This window comes from Pteropus alecto, unplaced genomic scaffold, assembly GCF_000325575.1.
Source record: "Pteropus alecto unplaced genomic scaffold, ASM32557v1 scaffold34, whole genome shotgun sequence".
Classification (NCBI taxonomy): domain Eukaryota; kingdom Metazoa; phylum Chordata; class Mammalia; order Chiroptera; family Pteropodidae; genus Pteropus; species Pteropus alecto.
The window spans coordinates 1,572,473-1,582,898 of record NW_006435763.1 but is presented as its reverse complement, the minus strand read 5'-3'; positions in this window follow the sequence as shown (position 1 = coordinate 1,582,898).

The window sequence follows — 10,426 nt, the reverse complement described above, 5'->3', positions numbered from 1 at the left end:
AGTGTGGTAAGCCACCCTGGCCACCAAGCACTCTGACCCTTGCCTTCCAATCTGGACGGAAAAACCAGTTCCTTTTTCTTAGCTCTGCCAGGGGGACAGGCAACCAATTGTCAGACAGCGAGCTAAGAGTCAGTTATGTGCAAAGGTGTATTTATTAAGAGAAGAGCCCCCCAAAACCCCCCACCCCCAAGCCAGATCTAGCGAGCTCTAGAACCTCAGCGTGGGGGATTGTCAGGTGGCTATAAAGTCACCTCCTGAAAATGCATAACCACAGGCCTACCATTTGGGGACTTGGACGTACACTTCCCATGACGTCTGGATAACTGGGCACATCTGCCACCCCACCGCACCGACACGGAAATCAGCACCTGCGACAAACCACAGGAGAGCCCTGTTAAATTATTCGACACTTGAAGGTAAGGCAGGCTTCGCTCGGGGGGCCTGTCGTGATAGGTGTAGGGGAGCAGGACTGGGCTTAATGCCAAACGACAAGGAAGAGTAGGAATTTAAGCCTACTTAAGGGTCGCGGAGGGTCGATGGATGGAAAAATCATCAAGAGGAAACATCGGGGGTCAGGGGACTTCTGGCTGACCCAAGCTGACGGGATTCGTTCAGGAAGCACCGAGCAAGTACCCAGCCAGCTGGCGTGGTGACCGGTTACGGAGGATGCAGGAGTCCAGGCTGCCAGCAGAACACTCGCTGGACAAGGCAGAAGCCCCAAAGTCGGGGCCCAGTAGAGACGAGAGTTCTGAGGAGCCCGATAGGGTTTGGTCAAGGAGAATATCTTTCTGCAAGGCCTTCGGATGCTAGAATTCGAGATTACTAAAGACAAGGAAATTTAAAAATAAGCATAATTCCAAAATTATTTTCACCGAAATTTAAAACTTAATAGAGTCAACAGCAGAAAATTAATGACATACGTTTCTGTCCAACAGGAATTCCAGAATGAGATTTGAGACGTGACTCCTCAGGGTCAGGAAGCACAGGGTGTCCAGAATAGTATAAACAAACTCATATCAAGACACAGCAGACTGGAACTACAGGAAAAGCAGAGGTCCTAAAAGCCACTAACGAGGATGGAAAAAGGTGCTCTTTTAAAAAATGAGTAAGATATCCTATCTCCCACAGTGGAATAGAGGACAGTGGAATAAATCTTTAAAGCATTAGGAGAAAATTGTCGAGTTAGATATTATGCCCAGTTCAACCACTATTTAAGATTTAAGGTGAAATAAGTTCTTAGTTCAGGACCATCTGAAAACGTCTTTACCGCTAGGGGACACTCGCTACAGGAACACACCGTGCACATTTGGTCACACGCCTCTGGCCGCTACGATGTTAGAACAGTGTTTGTGACACTCTTTGGCTGCAAAGCCTAAAATATTTATTATTCAGTCCTTTATAGAAATAATTGGCTGATCCCTGGTATAAACCAAGAAAAGCAGAAGGACGAAATCAAAGATAAATTAATGAAATAGAAATGAACAATAAAACCGATCGAGAGAGAATAGACACAAACAGCATGAGGAATGAGACGGGAGTTAAAACTACAGATCCCTAAGGAGTGATTTCAAAAAGTCACCCAATGACTTTGCCAATAAATTTCAAAACCTAGGTTAAATTATTTCCTGGAAAAATACAATCTGCCCAGACTGATTTGAGAAAGTTATAATAGCTTTGATATTTAGTTTTATCAACTGAGTTGACAGGTGAAAATGTATCTATCCCGAAATGACAACAGGTGCTTAGTGAAGAGTTGCTACACAGGACCCCAAAGCATCATTCATAAAAGAAAATGGACCATCAAAATTAAAAAATTGGCGGCCATGAGAGACCCTGTTGAATAGCTAGAAAGACAAAATACAAACTGGGAAGAAATATTTGCAAACCACACATCTAACACATCTAACATATCCAGAATATACAAATAACTCAAAATTCAAGAGCAAACCAATCTAAATAGAAAATGGGCCAAATACATGAAAACATTTCACCCAAAAGGACATACGGATGGCAAATAAGCACGTGAACACATGTTCACCAGGACTAGCCATCAGGGACGGGCAGTAACAGTACACACCTATTAGAACAGTTCAAATAAAATATCGTGGCGACGCCAAATTTAAAAAGCTAAATGTACCTTTACCCCAGAGAAATTAAAACATGCTCACACAAAAACCTGAACAAGGTTAACTCATGGCACTATTATTAACAGCCCCAGACGGACTCCATTGCCCTATGGTTAACCAGATTTTGGTACATCTACACCATAGAACACTACTCGGCAATAGGAAGGAAGAAGCCGTGGACATAGGCAACGACCTGGGTGGACCCCGAGGGCATCGCACTGAAGAAAGGCACCTGCTGTAGGGTTCTATGCCTATAACATCCTCAAAACGACAAGTCACAAAGATGAGAACACAGTCATCGTGGCTGCTGGGGGAGCACAGGGGGACACGTCTGTATCTGGTGGCGGGCGATGGTGGTTACACGAGCCTACATGTGACGATGTCAAAACTACAGACATATCCTCCCTATGTCCATTTCTGGGTTTTGATATTATAATTAAGGAAGAGGCAACTGCTGGGGGAAACTGGATGAAAAATATATAGTACTTCTCTATCTTATCTTTGCAACTTCCTGCAAATCTACAACAGTTTCAAAATAAAAACTTTTAAAAGATGAAAACACCAGGCCCAAGGAGTTTTATAGGGAAGTTGTAATCATCTGCCACAACTGTTGCAGAACAAGAAAATGAAGCCTTTCTCTTCCCACTCATTTTGGTGTCGTTAGTAGTAGTGTAGGATATGAAAAGCCCGCAAGGACACGAGAGGAACGTCAGACCCGCTGCACACTTGAACGCAGACGCTCAGTGCACTGACGTCGAACACGGACGTGTTTAAGCAAAAACTAACAAAACATCACGACCCACTAGAGTTAACCTCTGGAACCCAAGTCTGGTGTTTAATGCCAACGTACTGAAGTAGTAATTGAGAAAAACCCTTCTGGGGGATAGCTAATTACACCAGACAAGACACAGAAAATGTCTTGAGAACGTCTCGGTCCAAATCCAGGGGACGACGCGAGCGTGACCGCAGCAGGATGTCAGGCTGGGAAGCTCCAGCCTCTCACTCCTCCATGGAAACGCTGAGTGTATAACAATACATGGACCAAGGTGGCTTTGTGACGACCTGAGAAACCAGTTGACTGCTGCTTCTGCTGCTCAAGTGCCTAACCAAGAGAAAGCCACGCTCAAACGGCAGGAAATTTCACAGCGGCTTTGCTTGCCTTCTGCAGTGCGGGTCTAAGGAAGCCGACCAGTTCCTGGCTCCCCCCGCACCCCCAGACAGAAGAGGAAGAGTGAGACCTGCTTGTGATGTTCTGGCTTGTCTGGGGGCTGCCAGAGGGACAGGCTGCTCCCTCCTGCCTCGGAGCACTGATGAGGATGACGGCGTGGTCTGGATACGGGGCGGAGGTTGCCGAGAGCAGTGGTGGGTGCCGCTGCAGCGGGGCTGGGGGCCAGGTCATGGGCAGAGAATGGAAGGCCACATCTAAACCCCTGAGAAGCAGCAGGGGGAGGCTCCCAGAGAAACGAGAACCTTTAAAAGCGGCTGTGTCTGTTGGGGAAGTAGAACTAAAGCACCCACAAAGGCCCAGGGAAGAGGCGCCCCAGAAGGTGTGCAAGAGCGCCGAGTCTCTTCACCAGGCTGATGAGTGAAAGTCTCCTGCACAGGGACGGTGTGAAGCTTGGGAGAGGCAGGTGTCCTTTCAAATGCCGGGTTTCAACAAAAGATGACAAGACATACAAAGAAACAGGGAGATAGGGCCTTTTGAGAGGACAAAAATCAATCTCCAGAAACCAACTCTCAAGATGCACAGGCCTCTCTAACTTACTTGGCAGGGACTTTAAAACAACTGTCTCAGATATGCTCAGTTAGCTGAAGGAAGAGAACAGGAAAACAATATATGAAGAAAATGAAAATATCAACAAAAATATTATAATAATAACCAAAATCCTGGGGCTGAAAAACACAAGAGACTCACTTTAGATCTAAGGACACGCATAGGTTAAAAGTGAAAGAATGGGAAAAGATATTCCCTACAAATATAGCAACCAAGAGAGCAGGGATGGTTATACTCACATCGGGCAAAGAGAATTTAAGAAAATTCTATTTAAATAAAACTGTTACAAAGAATTATAAATATGTATGAACTAGACTGACAGAATTGAAGGGAGAAAAAGCTCTATAATAGTAGTAAGAGGTTTCAATACCCCCCTTTCAATAATGGGTACAACAAACAGAGAGAAGATCAATAAGGAAATAAAGAACTTGAGCGACACCGTTAGATTAAACCTGACCGACATTTACAGAACACTCGACCCAACAGCCGCAGGATATACATTTTTCTCACATGCACGCAGAACGTTCTCCAGGATATACCACATGTTGGGCTGCAAGTCTTAGTGAATTTTTAAAAACTGAAGTCATACAAACTATCTTTTCCACTCACAGTGGAAAGAAACTAAAAGTCAATAGAAGAAAACCCGGAAAAATCCCAAATTGTGCAAAATTAAACAACGTACTCGACCAATGGGTCAAAGAAATCACGTGGTAGAAATCACATGCTGTAATTAGAAAATGTTTTGAGACAAATGAAACTGAAAACAATGTACCAGAACTAGGAGATACGGAGAAAGCAGCGCTAAAACAGAACTTACAGCTGTAAATGCTTCCACTGGAAAACTAGGGAGATCGCGAACCAACACCCTAACTTTATACCTAAGGAACTAGAAAAAGAACAGAGTAAATGCAAAGCTAGCAGAAGACCCTAACTTTATACCTTAAGGAACTAGAAAAAGAACAGAGTAAACGCAAAGCTAGCAGAATGAAGGAAACCATAAAGATCAGAGCAAAGTGAAATCGAGAACAGAAAAAGAAAAATCCGTGAAATCAAAAGTTAGTGTTTGAAAAGATCAACAAAACTGACAAATCTTTCTTTAGCTGGATGGACTAAAAGACTCAAATAACTAAAATAAAAAATGAAATAGGGGACATTACAACCAATTTTTACCCAAATAAAAAGGATTATAAGAGAGTACAATGAACAACTGTATGATGACAAATTGGACGACCACGATGAAATGGGTAAATCCCTAGAAACATAACCGTCCAAGATTGGATCATAAAGAAATAGAAATCCGAACAGACCTGTAACTAGAAAGAAGACTGAATCAGTAATCAAAACCCCCCAACAAAGAGAAGCCCAGGACCAGATGGCCTCACTAGAAAATTCTACCGAGCATTTAATGAATTAAAATCAATCTTCCTCAAACTCTTACAAAAAATCGAAAGAGGGAACACTTCCAAATCCATTTTATGAGGCCAGCATTACCCTGATACCAAAGCCAGACAAGGACGCTTCAGGAAACTACAGCACGATATCCCTGATCAATACAGATGTGAAAATCCTCAACGAAATACTAGCAAACAGAATTCAAGAGCACACTGAGAAGATTCTAAATCCCACAACCAAGTGGCTTTATTCCTGAAATGCAAGGATGATTCACCAGAGGAAAATCAATGAACGTAGCACATCACATTAACAGAATGAAGGACAAAAACCACACGATCGTCTCAACTGATGCAGAGAGCGCATCTGACAAAGTTCGACACTCTTATAAGAACACACAACAAACCCAAAATAGAAGGAAACCACCTCAATACAATAAATGCCGTATATAACGAGACCACAAATGACTTCGTATTCAATGGTGAAATACTGAAAACTTTTCCTCCGAGATCAGGATGAACACGCGGATGCCCGATTTTGCCCCATCTGTTTAGCACAGTCCTGGACGTCCCAGCCAGGGCAACTGGGCACGGAAAGGAGATAAAAGGCATTCCACCTGGGAAGGAAGAAGCAGACTTATCTCTGTTCTCAGACCACATGGTCTCATATGTAGAAAGCCCTAACGATTCCACGCACACAAAATAATAGCTGTTGGAACTAATAAACAAATGTGGCAAAGTTGCAGGATAAAAAATCAACTGCAAAATCAGTTGCATTTCTACACACTAACAACGAATAATCGAAAAAGAAATTAAGAAAACGATTCCACTTAAAATAGCATCAAAAAGAAAGACATGCTTAGGAATTTAACCGAGGAGGTGAAAGACTTGTACACTGAAAACTATGAAACGTTGCTGAAAGAAATTAAAGGTGTACAAATAAACGGAAAGACATCTCATGCTCGTGGACTGTAAGACGTCACATCCTCATGGTGCCGCTACCACTTAGTGGTCTACAGATTTAATGCAGTTCCTATCAAAATCCCATTGGTGTTTTTTGGAGAAAAAAAAAAATCCATCCTTTAACTCACATGGAATCTCAAGGGACCCCAAGTAGCTAAAATAATCTTGAAAAAGAACCAAGGTAGATGTCTCACACTTCCCGATTTTGAAACCTTTAACAGCGACAGTAATCAACACAGTGCGGTACTGGCATAGGCAGATATATAGACCAATGGAGTAGAAAGAGCAGCCAGAAAGAAACCCTTTCCTAAATGGTTAAATGATTTTTGACAAAAGTGTCAAGACCATTCAATGGAGAAAGGACAGTCTTTTCATCAAACGGTGCTGAGAAAAATGGATATCCATATGCCAAAGAATGAAGTTGAACCCTTACCTTACACCATAAGCAAAAATGAACTCAAAATGGATCAAATATCTAAATGTAAGACCCAAACCTATAAAACTCTTAGAATACAACATAGCGGGGAAGCATCATGACATTGGATTTAGCAGCGGTTTCTTGGGTATGACATCAAAAGTACAGACAAAAAAAAACAAAAACAAACTGAACGTCAAAATTAAAAACTTCTACGCATGAAATGACACAATCGACGGTGTAAAGGCAATCTGTGGAATGGGAGAAAATATTTGCAAATCATATCTGATAAGGGGTTGATATCCAGAATACATAAAGCACTTCTACAACTGAACAATAAAAACTAAACAACCTGATTCTAAAAAGGCCAAAGGACTTGAATAGACATTTCTCCAAAGAAGATGTACAAATGGCCAATAAGCACTTGAGAAGATGCTGAACATCACTAGTCATTAGAGAAATGCCAATCAAAACCACAATGAGATACCACCTGACGCCCATCAGGACGGCCACTATCAAAAAAACAAAATAATAAGTGTTGGTGAGGATGTGGAGAAGTTGGAAGGAACCCTTGTGCACTGTGTGGGCACATAAAATGGAGCAGCCATGGTGGGAAACAGGGCAGTTCCTCAAAAAAATAAAAATAAAATGATCATGTGACCAGTGATCCCACTTGTGGGTATATGCCCCAAAGAACTGAAAGCAGGGTCTCGAAGAGATATTAGTACAAAGAAAGCACTATTCACAACAGCCAAAAGGTGGAAGCAACCAAGCGGATGAACAGATAATCAAAACGTACATACGTAAGTGGAATATTATCCAACCTTAAAAAGGACGGAAATTCTGACCACGCTACCGCATGGATGAACTTTGAGGACATTATGCTGAGTGAAATGAGCCAGACACAAAAAGACACTTATAAATGGTTAAAATGGTAAGTTTTCTATTATGCATATTTTGCCACGATTAAAAATGTTAATGAACCTTTACTGAGCACCTGCTGTGAGCTAAGACATGGCGATACAACAAACACTGTACTTATAAATACTGTAATTATAAAAAAAAAAAACCACACTTAAGGAGACAAAATCTAAGAGCGAGAACCAGCACAGACCATAGACAAACCCACAGGAATTCCGAAATGGGCGTATCAGACACAGACTGTAAATCTTGGCAGAGAACTAGAAATTACTAAGCGGATAATATCATGTCTGAAAAAGATCCAAAAATGTAATCTCAACCGATGACGGAAAAGGCACTGAATCAAATTCTCGAATGCTCATATTTTATTTTAAAAATTCTCCTGGCAAATGAGGAACGGGAGGGAGCTTCCTGACCCTGATCACGGTCGGTGGTGGGACATTAGAAGCAGTCCCTTCAAAATCAGCAACAAGATAAAGAAGCTGCCTCTACTGCGTGTTGTACTGATGATCCCATCCCACTCAGTGAGACCAGAGGAAGAAATGAAGTACAAGAGGTTGGAAAGGGAAAAGCTTTCGAACTCACTTGCTGACGGCGGCTTGTCTGGAGGAGCGCAGAGGGGCTGCGGGGGCTTGGGACGGTGTTGAGGGGATCCACGCTTCGGCGTGAGCCCGACATCCAAGGGTGAGGCTGGCTCATTCTGAAAGTGGAGAAAACCATTCAAAGGTCACCGAATGTTCCAGGAGCATCCAGATGTTCCTGCCACTTTCGTGCCCTGAATATCTTTTTTGTCCATCAGGGTTCAGCTCAGGCATCACCCCTGAACTTCCCTTTACTCCCCACTTCGGGTTAGGTGCATCCTCTGTGCTCCCAGCTGTGTGCTGGGGTTCAGCCTCCCTCTCGGCTGCGGTCCCCTGGGGCGGGGAGCCACTGTCCTCTGCTCTCCTAAAGAGCTGTCCTTTTTACGAGGGCCACTCTAGGCCTGACACTGCTGGGCCTGCAGAGAGCCGGGGGCTCTAACGGGACTCCAGCACGGTTCCCGGAGACAGAGGGGCCCCCATCCTCTGGGCCCACTCCGCAGCCTGGCTTCTCTCCCTTTTCCTGTAGAGGTTTTGCCTAAGCCAGCACCAGGCTGCCAAAGATTTCAGACTCCTTAACCTCCACCCACAAGCCCAGCTCCGCTCAAGGTCAAGTGTCTTGGCCCAGGCAGAACCACCATGTGGCACAGCCAGGAGGTGCAGAGATCACACTTGTTCCAGATACAGGAAAAAAAGAGCTGTTCCTCAAGGCTTTCAAAGTGCTTCTGGAAACAATGAAGTCCACGCTGGTCTGGATAATTCCCTACCTTTCTCCACACCTGCACTTCAATTTAGGAGCAAGCCGGCCAGCTGGACACACCTCTGGAGAGGGGACTCCATCCAGCAGCTGCTCTCACCCAAGATACCTTGTCACTTACTCAGCTGCTATTTCTGAGGCCCCCACTCTACAAGCCGGGGGTGCCCTGGGGTCCCCCTGGCTTGGGATTGGCTTCCCCTGCCCTCGTGGGGGGCTCCCCTGAGGCATGTAGTTCCTTAAGGGGGCCTGATGGTCCAAAATCCTATCATTACAAGCGTGGGTGGGGGGCTCCCCTCTGTGGGGTGGATATTGAATCTAGAACTGAATGTGTGAGGGGTCACTTGAGAAGGCCTTTTCCTTGAAGGGCCGGTTTCCACAGACACATGCTACGGGCACCTGGGTGATTAGGCCTCAGGATGCAGCAAAGTTGTTCACTTTTTGGGGGGACAGGCTTTTCCCTTGAGTTTTCAACTGAAAAATAAAGCTGGTGAAATCCAAGAACACATGCGTTGGATTGCGGGGCTGGTCATCACTGGGGAGACGGGGAGGGGGAAGGCTGTGAGCCTGCCCGCCAGCAGGGTGCACCCTAGAGCCCTCCACCCTGAGTCCTAGGGCCCAGATTCCAGAGCAAAGTGTGAAGTGTCAGCCCCAAGGAGGAGGCGACGTGAGGCCAGACACCAGACTCAGTTGTCCTCGGCCTCCCCACACATAAATCCCAGTACACAGCAGGTGCTCGATAAAGCTTAGAAGAAACTAGAGAGCTTGAGAGTTTTCAGCAGACAGACGGAATGGGGAAACCGGCCCTGCACATTCCCACACGCTGGAAGGAAGGGAGGGGTGGAGTGTTCTGATTTATTGTGTGCCGTGTTGTCATGGGTTACGACCAGAAGACCCCAGGGTCCAGGAACTACTCTTTGAAAGGTGTTTGATCTTTTCTTAGACCTTCTAATGGACCGATGGGACACGGGTGACCGCATGTAATACAAGCAGCAGGCTCAAGGCACTTATTCAAGGTCATACAACCAGCAGACAGCCAGCCTGGCAGCACCGATCTGGGCCTGTCTGCCCCCCCAGGCCACCTAACCTCAATCACCCACCTTCTGCTTTCACAGTTGCTGGTGCCGTCTCGTCTACCATTTACTTCGAGTCGAGTGAACTTTAGCCCTGTCCCGAGCGATGACAGCTGGTTACTTGTTCATTTTTACCTAATATGCATTAAAATGCCCATAAGCCATGTCACACACCGTCAGAAACGCACCTACAACCATCAGAAGCGCTGGCCCAGGTGTAGGAGGTAAGGAGAGGGTTCATTCACAGTGTAAGCTGATCTGGGGTGTGGGGGGTGGGGGAGGGCTGAGCAGCTCAGAGTGTAACGCGCCCAGTTTGCAACCATACACCTGTTGGCTTCTAAATCTGCTCCATGGACCCGTGATTTCTGGTCCAGAGAGAGAACTGCAGAAGACTGCCTGCCCCGCCCCCACGTGCTGTCCATCAAGTGCGGACC